The sequence below is a fragment of the Mustela erminea genome, chromosome 12 (assembly GCF_009829155.1).
Source record: "Mustela erminea isolate mMusErm1 chromosome 12, mMusErm1.Pri, whole genome shotgun sequence".
In the NCBI taxonomy this organism is placed as follows: Eukaryota; Metazoa; Chordata; class Mammalia; order Carnivora; family Mustelidae; genus Mustela; species Mustela erminea.
This window is the reverse complement of record NC_045625.1, coordinates 81,124,325-81,142,370: the sequence shown is the minus strand read 5'-3', so window position 1 is coordinate 81,142,370 and position 18,046 is coordinate 81,124,325. Positions and strand designations below refer to the sequence as shown.

Here is an 18,046-nt window from a genome sequence, read left to right as displayed (position 1 = left end):
GATAAAGGAAATGTTGAATTTTGTAGAGACACTTCATCAACTCATGGAGGTATCATAAAATCCACACATTGATGGCAAATTCACAACACGCACTTCCTTACGAAATAGGACAAAAGTACAGAGAACCGCATCACTTACCCCAGGATGTCAGACTTTGACAGCTCATCAACTGGCTGCCTTACTCCTCTGCTCTAGTCCCTGTTACACAACCACCGTGACCATGACACTCTCATGGGCAGAGACTGTGAAGGGCTTCATACGACCTACAGAAAGAATATGCCCAATTTCCCCGAGAGCCAGTCACAGACTATCTCCCACCAAAGCACCCTGATGACGTCTCCTAGTCCACTAAATGGGAAGCTCCAATCAGGGAAAAGCAACTCTCATTTTCTAAGCTCTTGCTATATATACACACCAGGCACCGTTTCTTAATAGCAGAGATCTATGCACTCCTTTAATCCTTACAACAGCCCTGCCAGGGAGACCTCCTGGCTTGGATTAGAGAGGAGGAATCCTAAACCTAAAATAAGGAACTCTTCTAAGGCCACACAGCTAGAAAACAATGTAGCTAGAACTTGCATACTCATTCCCAACCCTCTTCAACCTGATGGTCTATTTTGTAAAGATCTCATTTATTCGAGAGGGAGTGTGCAGACGCCTACATGCAGAAGCAGGGGAGAGGATCTCTAGCAGAATCCACACTGAGTACAGAGCCCCACGGGGGGTTTAATCTTACAACTCTTGAGGTTAGACCTGAGCCAAAACCTGGAGTCAGACACTCAACCAACTGAGCCACCCAGGCGTCGCTAACCCTAAAGGTTTGTACTGCACAGGTCTGTCATTTTGGACTTCAACTCTTGTATCTATCCTCACTGGCTAGTATGGTTCTCAGTAGGCAACAGTCGCTCAATAAACTCTTATTGAATAAATAAAGCAGGATCTTGTGGATTCTGCATGTTCACTTTCTGGACTGTATTAGACTCGCCTCTAACATTAGGAGATTGAAAATTCCTTGGGAGCACTATTGTTTTGACAATTTGGAGCTGATCGCTTTCCAATATAAAGTTTGTCTCTTCCATTGTGGACCAATTATTTTACTTATTTCCTTAAATTTAACAATTTTCTGACCCCACCATACCATCAAAGATCAGAAGTGAAGTGTGAATTCAGCCACTGGGAGCCCCTGCCTCAGGGTAATATAATGTCTATGGGGCTCATTACCTTGCCTTTCTTATTATCTGGAGAGGTGATGAGAAGGTGCCCTTTGGCTGCTTTACTCCCTTGCATAGAAATGAATCTAACATTCTAATAGACTTGTTACTTTTTCTGCCCCACCTTTTGAGGAGTGGAATCAAAGAAAAAGAAAAATGTATCTCATATGTGGTAACCTTTATTTCTAAGCTCAAGGAAGGCAGTGCCTTAAATCTTTATGTAAATATAGCAAAAGCACATGTTATTGAACAAGAAATCCAAAAGGTATCACTGTGATTCTGTCCTTTTTATAGCATTTTTAATCTTCTCTTCTTCTAAATCTAGGCTTCTGAGGAGGTGGCGGGGGGGGGGGGGGCGCGGGTAGGAAACAGGCATTAAGTACGCCTCTCTGACAGCAATTTGGCAATTTAAGGTCCAAGCTTAAGGATGCTAATAAATGAATGGAAATTCCTTCAAAGAAATTTACAACAGGAGTGTGTGTGTGTGTAGCTTTAAGTTGACTTTATGCCAATCACCCTGAATGAATTTCTAGGTAGGATTACTTAATTAAGGATTGATGGCCTATTGCACAAAGAAACAGTGATCCTACTTTCTTTCATTTCACTAATAAGAAGCAGTTTAGACGAGGCCCTAGCCATCACATTCAAGAATATTGTAAGAGATACACTTATTTTTTAACTACCACATAATTTTGTTCTATTTGTGGTTTATTTATTTGATTTCACAACTTCCTCAACTCTGTTTCTTTGTTTTTAAATATTTTATTTCAGATAGTAGCACCATAACAGAAAGAAGGGGAAAAAATCACCCATACTCCCATCCCCAGTGGCATATTTTAAAATGTGTATTAACCTTTGGTCCAAGTTACTGTGCAGATACAGTATCTGCATTTCCAACCGACAGTCGTGGATGGAGTTTGATAGTGTACATTTTTCTAATAAATGTCATGGCATTTTATCACATTTCCTCCTTTACCCCCATACACGGACCTATTGCGATGCTGTCAGCCCACCCCAACTTCAGCTACAACTATCTTCCTATGTCTGCTTTCCTAATTGACACCTAGCCATTAAACCCCTGCTACATCTAATACTGATCAGATGAGAGCTTTTCTCTTTCTTTTCACTTCAATTTTATTTAGCAATACTTAGAAGACTTCCCCGTTTTTCCAAAGAAAACTAATACACGTGCAGGAAGTTAAGCCATTCTTTCTGCACACAGGTGCAACTGCAGAACAGATTTGACGTTAGGTCTCTGCGTGCCCTTCAAAAGACGATTCCATCAACGACTGTTTTAACAGAATCTCGTTATTGAATTCCCCGGCATGGACTTCCCAGAGATCTCAAGTTGTTATGTTTAATACTTTCCAACTTCTGCCTTGTGCTTGCTCTGAGCATCTCCACAGGTGGAGAGTAGGCTCTGTCTCAGCCTCATGGAGAAGACCGATGGACCCCGGTGCTCACCTGGACAATCAGTGACTGTGGTGGCGTCTTTTGTTGTCACACCTGAGCAAGAATCATCAGCTAGACCACCTGGGTTAGCTCTGAATGCCAACTTCACGCCCTACAAGACCTTGTACTTGCTGGTACCCCCATTAGTGAGACGAACCAAACGATACAGTGAACATCACAGATGCGTTATGGGGAGTAAGCAAGTAAATTTATGTAATCAGCTTAAAAGTGTCTGTTATAAGGTAGGTATTGGAAAGAAGTTCTCCAAGCAAGAACAGCATATCTTAAATAATGCATTTTTTGGTTAAAGAGACATTCCCACAGTGTCAGCGTGGTATGCCCAATGCACGGACTCTGAAATCAGCGTCAAGTACTGAAAGCCAGGTTGCGACTTGGTAGCCTCCATGCTGGTCTTCAGGACAGCACGTGGGCAGAAGTGGTGCTGCATCTCCAGGTGACATGGACTCATATACACTCTAGAGAAACAGAAACTTTGGAGCAGGACAATGCTGCTTATGACGGCAGGTGCACCGCTTACGAGGTCATACTTGGTTTTATTAGCCTTTCTGGGCTTCCTTCACCCTGATCTGCAAATCTGGAAAATACCATAAGACCATTATGGTTAGCTGGTCATGCACATTCAGCAGGACTGTGACCCCCCTTTTTCTTCTACCATGTCTCCATAACTTGTAGCCAAATCTACTAGGCTTCCTTTTATATCAAAATACAAGACACCAATTCCAGTCTATTTTTAACTTTTAGTTGCTCATTTGTTTATATAGCTCAAATTAGGTCTTGAAGGCTCAAGAAGAGCTGAGTAAAATTGAATATTAATGATATTAGGCAGAATTACCCGGGAGACAGACTGTCATGGTTGAAACCCCAGCTCTGCTACTGACTAGACTCTGTGCCCTTGGGCATGTTGCTTGACCTCTCAGTGTCAGTTTCTTCATTTAACGAACAGAAGTTATAGTTGTTACCGCCTCTTAGGATTGTCGTGAGGGTTTGGGATAATATAGCTCTGGTACTTTGGACAGCGCCTGGCACACTGTGAGAAGCTTTCTACAAGTATCAGCTGTCATCAACCATCATCATCTTAAATGCCAATTCAGTCCCACAGATAGCAATGGAATCACAGCAGTCCCATTTCAAAGATGTGAGTGTAAAAGAAGGAAAAGGACCGCTTCCGTGAAAATATACATAAGTCTTCCTTTTGTTCAAAACTTCAAAAAGGAAAAAAAAAAAAAAAAGCTCAACGTATTCTACACTGAATTTGCTTGCATTTTAGGAGTGTCCCTGCCTACCTGTGCTTCTTTTTCCTTCTTTGTGGACAGTGTTCAAGAGTGGGGCTGGACAGAAGGCAAAAAGGAGATGGAATGGTGTCCATGCCATGAACACTTTTTAAATAAAATTATATGCAATGCTACATGAAGTGTTACATATCAGGGATTGTTTGAGAACACAGACAAAATAAAAGCTGTATTTATTAATTTGTACTTTCCTGAAAAAAAATATACTGATACATATTAAACTATTATACCATGTAGTCAGGAAGATATTAGCACAAGAATGAATTACTCATCCTTCCCAAATTTATGTTTTGTGTAGTAGTAAAATGATTCATTCACACCAATTAATAAGTGTCTCCCACCTCAGACTGTCATAAAAAAGAAATGAACAGGATGACTTCTCTGCTTGTAGTTTCTCTGCAAAAGGACAGAAATCCCTGTGTTTGTACACTCTGATTTCAGGAAAATTCAAGTGTGAAAGAGTCACTTCAGGGAACGAAAATAAGCAAAAGAAGCATTGGCTTCCATTATAAGAACATTCTCCAGCAATTTGAAAGGAGGAGTTTTGTAAAGAGGGACAGTAGACGGCTGGGATAAAGTTACTTTACTTCCCAAGTAAAGAAAATACACAGGTTTGTAACATGCTTTTCAGGACAAATATGATTTAAAACATACTAAATGGGTTCTCTAACTTACCTCAACTAATAATTCATGAACCCAAAACTACCCCACACAGCTTTCTTGGCCTGGTCCTCTTTTCAGCAACTGAAGTGAGTACAGAAACTGAACACGAAGATTAAAAGACAGCTACTGGGCGCCTGGGTGGCTCAGTGGGTTAAGCCGCTGCTTTCGGCTCAGGTCATGATCTCAGGGTCCTGGGATCAAGTCCCACATCGGGCTCTCTGCTCAGCAGGGAGCCTGCTTCCCTCTCTCTCTCTCTCTCTCTGCCTGCCTCTCTCTCCGTCTACTTGTGATCTCTCTCTGTCAAATAAATAAATAAAATCTTTAAAAAAAAAATAAAAGGCAGCTACTAGTATAAAATCAAGTGTTTACCTTTTCTTTCCATGCTAATACCTGGACACTGAGTAAGAATGTGTTCCTTAAAACTTGATGAGACACAGGGACGCCTGGGTGGCTCAGTTGGTTAAGCAGCTGCCTTCGGCTCAGGTCATGATCCCAGCATCCTGGGATCGAGTCCCACATTGGGCTCCTTGCTCGGCAGGGAGCCTGCTTCTCCCTCTGCCTCTGCCTTCCACTCTGTCTGCCTGTGCTCGCTCTCGCTCGCTCTCTCTCTGACAAATAAATAAATAAATAAATAATCTTTAAAAAAAAAAAAAAAAAACTTGATGAGACACATAGCCAGTTTCTACTAAGATTGCTTTTTCTTAAAGAAATGGATCAGGACACTATAAAAATACCTAACATTCTACTAGCAATTACTGACCTAATTTCTGGAATAATAGATCTCATGTATTTCACCTTTTTAAATGAAAAAAAAATACATCTTGACTTTCTTCAGTGGTGTGCCCAATGAAGTCATACTGGTCATTTTTCCTAAAGTGATTCTGACAGAAGGGATAAATGGGAGGTCCCACATATATTTTGTAATAGATACTGCACATCCTTTGGTTAATTCTTCACCAGTGGGAAATTCGGCAGGTTCAGGGCGGTACTACAGACCTTCCATAGAGTGAGGGACAGTAATCACAGAAACTCTCTGAATTAGTTATTGTTCAAAACGAGAATGAATTTTAAAGTATTTTAAAATACTCCATATAAAACCACTTGGTCCTTTTAACAGCTTTACTGTCCTTTTGAAAAATCAATAGAAAAGAACATAAAGAGCTGACATATGTCAAGATTTTTTCCATCCGTTCCCCAACACAGTTATGAAACTTTTCTTTTGCTTCCATAATTGCTTCAAAATTATACTGATCCATTCTTTAATGGGACTTGTTTCCTTTCAAAGCCTACCTGCCGTACGTCCACACTTGACTAATGGAGTAAGACATTTTATACTACAGGGGTGAGGAGGAAGGAGAGCAGTTGGGGAAATAGGGAAGGGCCTGAGTTATTTCCAATTTGTTCTTCCCTGTCTAGCCCTGAAAAGCAAGAAGATCCTAAAAACAAAAGGAACTCTGTGGCAGTGTTTTGTTAAAACTACAGGGCAGGCAGGACCCAACCAGATTTTAAGTCAATTATTTTTATCTGACACACTTATCTAACCAGCAACTGAATTTCACTTTAGCTAGAACGGACCACTGAATAATGGTGCAAAAAAAAAAAATGGTACATAAATAAATAAAGAGATATAATAAATATAAATAAATAAATGTGTGAAAATACTGCCAGGGTAAAGGGAGAGGAGGAATACAACTTGTCATTGCCGTTTTAAGTTTTCCTTTTGAACAGAACATTCTCACACACACACACACACACACACACACACACACACAAATATCAATAATTTAGGCATCACAAAGCTTTTGAAACATTGAAGGAAACAATTTGACTTTTATTCTTTACCCAGAGAACTGGAGTAAGTCAGTGGAAAGTATTCCTGCAGTGCAAGAAAGGCGAACATTTGGTGGTGAGGGGGGTGGCAGTGTTAGGAATAAATAGTTCAAATTGTTCTAGGAAGACCTAATTTGGTTTGCATTAATTAACATTGACTGTGAGGTCAGGTTCCAAGGAAGAATCAAGAATTTCAGTCTTTGAAGTCAATTGAATGCAAGTATCCTAGTTATATTAATGTCACCAAGACTTACACAAGAAGTTAACAAGAAACTGTTTTAAACTATCTAATTACAATTATGTACTATCACAAGAGTAGATCTCACTGTCAAAATATCTCTAGATATTTGTGATACCTGCTAATTAGACACTGTAATTGTCCCACTTTCTGAGGTAAAAAACCAAAATGGCCAGGGAAGTACAAACTTAAATATAACCTTCTGTAATTAAAAAATTATAGCTCAGTTTATTGCATCTGGGAACCTTAGTAAGCCTAAAACATAAATCTCACAACTTTCAGTAGTAGTCCATGAAACTATGTACTTGTGAAGAATTTCAGTGAATACAGACATTTTGGGCCATCCATATACAACATGAATCACGAAGCTTCAATCATTTTAATTATTCATATACCATTACACATACCACATCTGAATGGAATTCAGTTTCCATTCAGAATCCATTAGAATGGAAAAGAATAATTAGCAAATTGATGCCCCTTTTCTATTCTGCATTATATGGCTTCTTGGCCTTTTGGCTGAGATCAAGTATATTCTGCCTCATGACTGTTAAAACTAACTGCTTGTTGGGGCACCTGGGTGGCTCCGTCAGTCGCGTGTCTGCCTTCAGCTCAGGTCATGTTCCTGGAGTCGTGGGATCAAGCCCCACGTTGGGTTCCCTGCTCAGTGGGGAGCCTGTTTCTCCCTTTGCCCCTCACCCCACTCATGCTTTCTCTAATTAATAAGTAGAATCTTTTTTTTTAAACTAACTGCTTATTTGTTTTTTTCTTTTTAAAGATTTATTTATTTGAGAGAGAGAGTGTGCATGCCTGTTGGGGGAGGGGGTGGACGGACAGAGAGAGAGAGAGAGAGAGAGAGAGAGAATCCCATGCAGACTCCACACCGAGTACAGAGATCATGACCTGACCTGAAAGCAAGAATTGGATGCTCAACTGACAGAGCCACCCAGGCACCCCAACTGCATGTTTTTTAGGAAGTGAGAATTTGCATTTCCATAAGCAAAATTTATTTTGTAATTTTAACTTTCCGATGAGGAAGGCAGTTCCAAGAGTAATTTTATAAATTAAAACATGCAACCAAGGAAAGGGGGCTTTAAAGTGTAGAGTGAGACAGGAGAGTTTCCTTGGAGAACTTACTGTCTTCTCTAACATGAGTATAAAATCTATTACCGGGTAAAAGAAAGACAAACTTTTCAACATATTTCCAAGCAGGAAAATATCAACTACTGGAGCCCATGTTATTTGTAGGGGTACAAAGAACATCAGTGAGCTTGGCAAAATTCAGGAGAGCTTGGCAAAAGAGCACCTGCTGACCGAGAGAACTGTCCATGGTAGGGGTGCAAACTACTGTCCCCAGGTCAAAGCAGCCTAATGAGTAGCTCATGAGTAACAGTTTTTATACTCTAAAATGGTTGAAAACAATTCAATTCCTGACACACGAAAAGTCCATAAAATATAAATGTCAGCATCCATCCATAAAGTTTTCGTGGAACACAGCCATGTACATTCATGGACATTTCTCAGACACAGGTGTGCTGCTGTGAATGTGCGTGGTACACAGATCCTAAGCTACCCCATTAACAGAAAAAGTTTGCAAGCCAATGAGCTGGGTATTTGCTTTTATTCTTTCCTTGCTTTGTTCTGCTCGATCTCAGGATAAAGAACTTTTAAAGATGCTTCAGAGTAGTACATGAGTCACAAAACTTACCTTCTTGAGTTCACTCTTTTAAGGAAAGGATATTAAACCAAATGGAAAACATTAATTCTTAAGGCTACTGAAGGGGAGGTACTTTAAAGAGATATTATAAAAATTTTTTTAAATTCTGGCCGGAATTCTAAGACATAGCCCCTCGTTTCCATTTAAAGTGTGTAAGTACTTATTTAATAAAGAAATGATTCCATCCATTCACTGTGTCTAAATCAAGAGTATCTTTTTCTGATACAATACACACACACAGAGCCTGTGAACCATGGCAGAGCCTGGTGTGGATTTATATTTACTTTGAAAACTTAAGTGCCAAAGCTTCTTTTATATTGATCTTTTTTATTTTTTCATCAAATGCTTCATATTCTGCCCCCAAGTTTTAGGGAAAAAAAAAGTAAGCTTACTTCCCTCAACTACTATCTCAAAACTCATAGTTTCTTTAAAAATACCAAAAAAAAAACAAAAACAAAAAAACCCACACAAAAAACAAGCAATTATGTAATAGTCTTGGTTGGAGAAAATGCCTCCAACTCATTCAACTTTTACAAAAGAAGGTCTTAGGCGGGTTGCCAGCATCCCCAGAACAAGGAGACAGAGAGAACCAGGAAGCAAGTTTTATTAGAAAGGACCAAGAGTCTTAAGAATGGAACCTGAATCACAGCTTAATGCATCAGATACATCGGAATTCCCAGGCATTTCAAAAAATTATTAGGAAAATAGTTGGGAAGTTTCTTAAAATGTTAAAAACGTATTTATCACAGAATCCAGTAGCTTCATGCTTGCGTTATCTCCCTAAGAATAAGGAAAACCTACATCCCCACAAAGACTCCTGCACCAACATTCATACAGCAATAAAGCAAAAACAAGCCAAATGCCCACTAACTGCTCCTGACCCTCTAACGACAGCATCTGGTCTTTCCTACATGGTGGCTCCATTCATCATATTCCCATTTTTGTCGTATCATGTCCCTTCTCTCTTCAACTTTTCAGGGCTCCCCGTGACTGGCAGGATGAAGCCCCGACTACTGAACCGGGTACAGCACCAAACCTCCCTTCCAGGAACCACGGGCAGGTATCACACACTCCACGCCCCAGCTCTAAGGCTGATGACCTAGTCCTGAATAGTCCACATCCCCACTTCTATTGACTGCTCTGCCTGAAATGCCCTTTCCCAACTTGTTCACTTTGCAAGAGCAGTTGCTGGGTCAAAAGCAATAGTCTTTCATCCTTGACTGCCCTTCCAGAGTCCTTCCACGGTCTCGGGTGAATTGTTCTGTCATTCTATGCCCCCAAGGCCTCTTCACAGCTGTCATAATTCTAGCTTTTTTTTTTTTAACTTTGTAGCAGACTTTATTATCAGTCCACCCTTGCAAAAAAAAGAAACCTTTAAAACTGTAAGCTCCATGAGGATAGGAAAAATGTCTTATTAACCCTTAATGCAAATACCCGACCCTAAGTTGTGGTTCAAGTATTCGTTAAATATCAATATCCCTGAACGTGACTACTCGCACTTTCTCTGGAAAGCAAGTTTTTTTTAAAAAAAAAGAAAAAAAACCTGACTTATTTCATGAAGACACTGAAAATGGCTTGCATATGGGAGAGATGCACACAAAATGAGCTCTCACGATATAGCATGCAAACAGCCAACGGTGAAAACAGTGATTGTTTCATGGCATACGGTCCCTATGACTGCAACAGGCAATTCCTATAGTCTCACCTGTGACAGCTGATGAAGTTGAGTGAGACTGGGGGTGGAGAGTCTCTGCTTTGCAATTCACTTGTGCTCACGGTCGCAAGTTTAATGTGAGGGAATTCTGTAATTCCATAGATCCCGACTCTTCTTATTTTTCGGTTTAAGGGATTCCTTCCAGAAGCACTCAGCCTTCTAAAAAATATTGAACTTCTCTTAACTGAATGCATTCTTGGACTACTACCAGTGGATGCACTAACTTTTCTTGACATGTCTGGCAGTCCAGATTAGGGCCACTATTAAGAAACTGACAAATTTGGGAGGGAGATTTCCTTAAGTATAAAGTGAAATAGAATGAAATCTCCAGAGTATCCAGCCCCACCTCGAGAAGGAATTGCAGATTTTTCTTTGATGGTGGTTTTAATTGTAGTTTTAATTGTATAAGGCACTTGTTTATTTACCTTTTTAAAGAATTTTCCATGGCATTCTTTTTCTTTCTTTCTTTCTTTCTTTTTTTTTTTTTTTTAATGCCAGTATGAACAGACATTTTAGTGTAAAAGAGAGGTAGCCAGTATCACTAAGTAGCAAGGAAACCCTCAAAAAGTTACTTACACCAGATGGAGATGTTTTCCCCCAGTTGGCCCAGAGGAGTAAATATAGAGACACAGGTTAGAGCTAAAGATGGAGAAAAGCTAATAGGTCAGAGCCAGCAGAGATTTGCAAAAAAGGGCCCAGTGTATGTTTAACATGAAAGCTGAAAGCTTAAGGGGAAACCAGACCTCGATGGTAACAGAAGTATAAAATTGCTGAGAGAAGTTTGTTTCCAACAAAGGGGGCTTATAGAAATTCTGACTTGTTTTTTAACAGATGTGATTGTATTAAATGAGAATTACTACAAACAGTTAAATTGTGAGACTAATAATTTTTCTATTCATGGCTACACATCTTAAAATGAATTGATCTCACAGATATCTATCTAATGGATTAAAATGGATTAAAAGATATGTATGCTTATGTGTCTCTTACAGCTGCCTAGTTCTTGGTGAGCGGTAAAGGAATCAGATTACAAATCACTTTCACACGGTCATTACCTAAAAGGGCTAATGCAGTTATTATACCTTATATAAAATAATAAAATGTAGCTCTTTACTTTGGCAGAAGGTTGGAAATTTAACTTGCAGCTTTGTGTTCTCATTTCCGTATATAGGTCCATAATGAGTTTTTTAGACAAATGTATAGAGAGAGAAAGGTAGCTCATTTGTTATTTACTCTGTTAGGCTGAGTAAAAAGTGAAAAGCTAAGCAAAGAGCACATTTTCATTGAACTCAGCACACTTCCTGGCATATTTAGGTCTCATTAGACTCTACTCCCGGTAAATCTCTTTTAAAAAGGGATGAATCTCTATCCTCACCTCTGTATGTTAACAGCACTTGGCACATAATAGGTGCTCAATACCTTTTTGTAGCCTTGAATGGAGTATCAATTTCTAGGCTTATCCCTTAGGAGAGGCCAAGTGCTTCTACACTGACGCCCAAGAAAATTTACTTCAACATAATAGCCAATGAAAATGCCCTAGCAAGTAACCTGTGAAATGGGTCTCATTGATGCCTGTTTGGGGGCCCTCTCTGAGACCTTTCTCTAGACCGTGTAATGAAATACAGGGTCACCTGTTTAGCAAAGACGAGCCAGGCAACCACCATCTCACGGCACTTTTGCGGGCACTCAAGTATACACGTGTGGGGAAGGTGGGGTGGGAGGCAAGGTATGTTTCAGGTCCGTCCTCTAGGATGGAGCTAAAGCTGAGACAGTGTACTCATCCACTCAGTCACCTCCAACTCTTCCCCGTGAAGCCAGGATTTATGGCCAGGTATTTAACATAACATCATCCTTACAGTGTGCACAATAAAAATTCATCCGTTCATGTAATTTAATAGATAAATGGAAACATTCTGACATCTAAAGGCTTAATGCATGCAAGGTTTTGAAGTTTGGATCGAAATCTGTCTCCTGATTAAATCCAATGGTTTTTTTGTTTGTTTATTTGTTTTGGGTTGTCTTTTTGTTTTTTTGCCAGATCATTCTGCTTCAGAGAAAGCCAGGCAGTCTCCGCAGGAACCAAACCAGCAAACTTGGAGTCACTGTCTTCAAGCCTTATGCAACAGTGCATCCTGGCCACAGTGTCCTCCAGGGCCCTCCTGCTGGGACTCTATTTGACAGCAGCTTGGGCGTCTGGAAGAATTCAGGGGCCTCTTCTGCTACCCAGCTCACTACCCTGGAAGGACTAGGACTTGGAAAAGAAGGAACCACTGCTTCCATCCAAACAGCTCCTTGCCAAACTGCGAGTCAATTCATGGGAATCACAGGTTATTGGGATTATTTATAAGTAATTTTTTTCCAGGAAGAAGAAGATGGCTTTGCTTAACCGATTTTTACTGTATGGAAATAGTAAAATTTGATTAAAGGCAAAATAAAAGGGATCTGTGGTTATTTGTACTTGGTTTTGTTTTGTTTTTTGTTATTTGTATTTTAACTTAATGTCAGTCTGGTTCTTGCTATAACTCTTCCCATCCACGTGATCCCAGCATGTCCTGCACATGGAATTTTAGGATGTGGAACAGAGCATGTGATTTGTCTCATTCATTCCTCTTCACCCCCAAATACACAGACTCAATCATTACAACAGCATCAGTAACACCTCCCTCTTATGTAGCACTTCTTACATGGAAGGTGCTGCAAATATTGACTCATTTAATTACAGTAACATAACCAATACAATGCAAAAATACACTTTTATCATCTTTTTCAGATGACTAAATTCAAGCACAGAATGGTTAAGTAACTTGCTCAAGGTCACACAGCTAGTGAGTACGAATGAAAGGATTTGTGCCCAGTAATAACCACCAAGTTATATTATAGGTCTTCATCTATGAAAGTTGCCAAGGATCATCACCAAGAGTGAATTTTAATTTTCTATCACAAACAGTGAAGTCCTTCATCTGGCTCTCTGATGGGACTGATTTCTTTTGGCCCTTCTTATAGACATTTATCCCTTTACTCATTCATCCAATACCCCTGCTATACACAAGTCACTGTGCTTAAAATCAGGGGTACAAAAATGCCCGAGGATAATGTTAAAGTCAACTGGGAAAGTCAGGCCCATATTCCAAGGACTACATCATCATTCAAAAATGCTACTGGAGTGCAGAAGCCCGGGAGACTGTTTGCCAAGGGAAGGAGACTTTTACATAGTGAATGATTATTTAAACAAAGCGAACACAGGATGAGAAACACATGGACTGGTGGTGTCAAGGCCATATTATGATCATGCTCCTATTTTCCAGTAAGAAAAGGCTGCATTTTTTTTTCTTTGCAGTGGGTTTATCTAGACTAAGCAAGTTTTCAGAAAAGCTTGGTGAGAGAGGTGATTTTTTTTGTGGTTTTGTTTTTTGCTTTTTTCGTGGCTCTCAATTGCTTTTCTTTAAGCGACTTCCAAAATATTATGAGCATCCGTATAACACGGCCACCTTGACACACAAAATAAGCCCACATATGTATATTCTCTAATTCTCAAAGACTAGAGAAACTCCTGATACTCTTTATAGCTAGCTCTGTGTATTTAAATCCACACCTTATGTTTTTTTTTTTTTTAAAGATTTTATTTATTTATTTATTTGACAGAGAGAGATCACAAGTAGGCAGAGAGGCAGGCAGAGAGAGAGAGAGAGAGAGAGAGGAGGAAGCAGGCTCCCCGCTGAGCAGAGAGCCCGATGCGGGACTCGATCCCAGGACCCCGAGATCATGACCTGAGCCGAAGGCAGCGGCTCAACCCACTGAGCCACCCTATGTTTTTAAGGGATAAGTTTAACCAGCCTCATCACTCTTAAATTATTTAGATCACTGATAGGAAAAAGTATCTGCCATCCAAGAACCCAATAAAATTCTGAATTCAGAAAAGAATTCAGAAAAAGAAAACTGTTTCCATTTGCTACTATCTCAGGATAACTAAAGACTGCACACTTATACACTGAACTTTCCTTCATGTTTCTTAATACAAGGACATAAGCATGTGCTACAGGATACCGTACAGATTTTTCTAGAATCACAGACACCGTGTCTTGGATATTAATGTAGTGTGAACAATGTTAGTCTGGGAAGATGGGAATCAGGGAATCATGGGTGAATTTAGACAGATTTCCCACAGAGATGAGATCAAAGCATCAGTAGAAAATGTGGTACAATGAATATACATCGAGAGTTTAAGAATGTAGCTTATGGAAAGCCTTCAAGGATCTTTACTGCCTGATGCTATATATACAACTGGGTATGTACAGTCACATCTACATTTCCTAGGACAGGTTTTTATCAAAATCACAGAATGGGCTATATTCTTTTCCACTTCTCCCCCTCAATAAAACCTCTAAAGCCATTAAGCCAAGTGGGTTCACTGGTTAGAAAGAAACTGAAACGGGGTCCCCATTGTTTTAGAATTAGTAAAATAGTTATGTCTGGTTTACGGATAGTGAAAGGTACAAAGCCTCTCGGCATTGTTCTTAAATAACTGGACTCAGAAGAGTCAGCCGTGACCTAAGAGGAATTACTAACCCCCACTTGACATCAGCCACCCTCAGCCAAGGCGACATTTAGACCATGGGATTTAGGCGACCCGGTCCTGGGGTAACAGAAAAACCGTTATTAGCGGGCGCTACTCCCTTCCTTGGCCAGTGTGCTCAACACTTACACATAATGTTTAACTTTTCGAAGTCTGGTTCTCCTGTGCTCAGTCTACCAACTGACCTCAATAGGTAAGTTAAGGAAGAAAAACTGATCCCAGACGCACATGTTCTGAATTGCCTTTAATCTTCTTAGCTACCTCAAAGGCCAAGTGAAATTTGCTTAGTTTATGCCCTGTTCTGAGGTTTCTACTTACACCTCCATCCTGGACCATCACGGAAGACCACACAACTTACTGTAAAAGGGTCTGGGCTCTGGTCTCCAGCCCGAGGCCCATTCCCAGCTCTGCCTCTATCAACAATGTTCCTCTGAGCTCATTGCTTAGCTAAGCCACTGTCCCCTTATATCATGAAGTAACCCTTCCCAGGTTCTTAAGAGTAAATGAGATAAGGAAAAAAAGAGCTTTTTAGTACAACCTCACGCGCACAGCACAACCTTCTGCATCAAAGCACTTTGCTTTAACCTTTAACCTTTATCGTATTCCTTCCTGTATGCACACTAGCTACCGTTAGGACTCTGTCGTGGGAGCCTTTACTCCAACACAGTCGTACCACGTGAGAATGGTCAAACGTGGAGCACTGCTGGAATCACACAGAGATGTGTGCATCTGTTGCCTACTGCTTGGAGTCTAGGTAACAGTCCATCAGCTCTGGTTCATAGGCCAACTCTGGCCTGCCCTTGTCCTGCACAGCTCACGAATACAGCCACATCCCATCATCACACACTGTCTGTGACCAAAACTCAAAATCATTTACTGTCTGTCCATTTACTCGAGAAGTTGCTGACCTCTGCCTTAAAGCAGGACTCTACAAGAGAAGTGTAATGTGCTTTTAATTTTTAAATCTTGTGTAATAGGTCTGTTCCATAAACTATGTAATTTTAAATTTCCTGTAGCTTTTTTTGAAAAGTAAAGGAATTATTTTAACATTGCCATTAATCCAACATACTTAAAAGCATTACGAATTAATGGTTTTTCTCTTTCCCCCTACTAAGTCTTGGAAATCCCTTGTGGGTCTTGTACTTCTCTAACACATCAGGTCGGCCTAGCCACTCTCCAGGGTGTGGTAGCTGCTGGTGACACACACAACAGCGATCTAAAGGTTCTGAGGGCAGGGGCACCTGAGTGGCACAGTTGGGCAAGCTTTCAACTCCTGATCTTGGCTCAGGTTGTGATCTCAGGTCCTGGGATCGAGCCCCGTACCTGGCTCCATGCTCTGTGGGGAAACTGCTTGAGATTCTTCCGCTCCCTCTGCTCCTCCCACCTGTGCTGTCTAGTCTCTCAATTAAATATCTTTAAAAAATAAATAAAGGTCCTGAAGAGAGCAGTGGCATGTATTGCATGGAGCACAGGGTGTCGTACATAAATGATGAATCTTGGAACACTGCATCAAACACTAATGATGTATTTTATGATGACTAACATAACACAATACATTTTTTTTTTTTAAAGTGGCTATGTTGTCAGGCTTTGTCTAGGTCCCTTATACACACACACACACACACACACACACGCACACACACACAACGTCTGGGAACCCTGTCAGGCAATGGGTAAGGGGAGACAAATCAGAGAACATAAACAGCAGGCAAGTTAGAGCATGCGGGAGGAGAAGGAAGGAGGCATGTTGCCCCAGAAGATGAAGTTACCAGAGCCACAACGAGTGAGTGTGTATGCACAGCTGGAATTTAATAAAATTAAATGTCACTCTCCCTACCACTGAGATTTGAAACAACTCTTGCATTTGTTATATACCCTTAGAGAAGCGTTAGCTCTTCCAAGGCAAAAACCAAGTTCTATTCATGTTGTGCGTGACCCTGGCATCTACCACGGTGCTTGGCCCTTAGCTTGGCCTTCAAATGCATTAAAGCTCAAACGCAGCCACGGACGGTTGCTAAGTAGAAAAAGGATTATTGTCTGCACGGGTCACTAAAAATAGAGTAATACACCATTTTTTGGTGCTGCTAATAGCGTCGATCTCCCCAGGACACTTAGGATTTAATAAGGATGAGAATCTGAAACTTGAAGAAACAAAGTTTCATTGAGAAACACCAAGAATTGTTCTATTAACAGAAAGTGAAACATTATTTTTTTTTTAAGATTTTATTTATTTCTTTGACAGAGAGACCACAAGTAGGCAGAGAGACAGAGGGAAGCAGGCTCCCTGCTGAGCGGAGAGCCCGATGGAGGGCTCGATCCCAGGACCCTGAGATTATGACCTGAGCCTAAGCCAGAGGCTTAATCCACCGAGCCACCCAGGCACCCCTCATTATTCTTGTTAGTGTGCTTTATGGGGGAGGAGGGAGGAGGAGCAGGAAGAGCTTCTCAGGGCTCCCAATGTACCCTTTCCAATCATTAACATAGGAAATGCTGGGGCACCTGGGTGGCTCAGTCATTAAGCATCTGCCTTCGGCTCAGGCCATGATCCCAGGATCTTGGGATCAAGCCCCACATCTGGCTCCCTGCTCAGTGGGGAGCCTGCTTCTTCCTCTCCCTCTGCCATAGCCTCTGCTTGTGTTCCCTCTCTCATTATTTCTCTGTTAAATAAATAAATAAAATCTTTAAAAAAAAAAAAAAAACCATAGGCAATGTGACAAAGCAAGCTAATACAAAGGTACTTACAGGCCAACCTGGCCAGTTTCTGCCCCAAACTGTGCTTTTCCCAAGTAGACTTGGTCCCAGCTGCTGGTGGTCTTACTCTGGGCAGGTTAGGGCTCTGACATGCATAGTTTTCAAGACAGCGAAATCCAAAACCAGACAGAAACAGGGGACAACCTGAGGCTTCTGCCGAGCTCCGAAAGCTGAAGGATTGCCCAGGCAGGTCTGCCGTGTCTCCAGCCTTGCTCCAAAGCACACATTTCGCTTTTGGCTTTTGGGTTGTCTTTGTTTTTCATTTGCAAGATAAACTTCACATTGTTCACATGACAGGAGAGAATTTTTGGTGAAATAGAAAATGGGTTGACTACTTTCCAGTCTAACTAGGTTTCTGAGCCACCTTTTCACCAGTACCATCTAGCTCAATTTCCCCAACTCTGGCACAAGGAATAAAGTTCTTCCATGGAGTCTGACAAGCTGGCTGGCACCTCCAGTGTGGCGGTGTGTAGATCAGGACAGCAAAGACCGATATTGCTATATGGTGAAGATGAATTTAGCTGTATGATGACAGGATGTGAGCTCTACTCAGAATCTGACAGTTCTATGTCAACTTCACTCGTCCA

At 40.8% G+C, this 18,046-nt stretch overlaps 1 protein-coding gene and 1 long non-coding RNA gene across 10 annotated transcripts in view; both read right to left on the bottom strand.

The window, feature by feature from the left end:
* Window positions 1-18,046, bottom strand: part of TRPM3 (transient receptor potential cation channel subfamily M member 3) — a 785,382-nt gene that overhangs the window by 563,469 nt on the left and 203,867 nt on the right. The window lies entirely within an intron of this gene.
* Window positions 12,123-15,197, bottom strand: LOC116570779. The gene is made up of 2 exons (XR_004277553.1): window positions 13,939-15,197; window positions 12,123-13,727 (listed from the first exon to the last, which is right to left on the bottom strand). It is a non-coding gene; the product is annotated as an uncharacterized LOC116570779 (long non-coding RNA).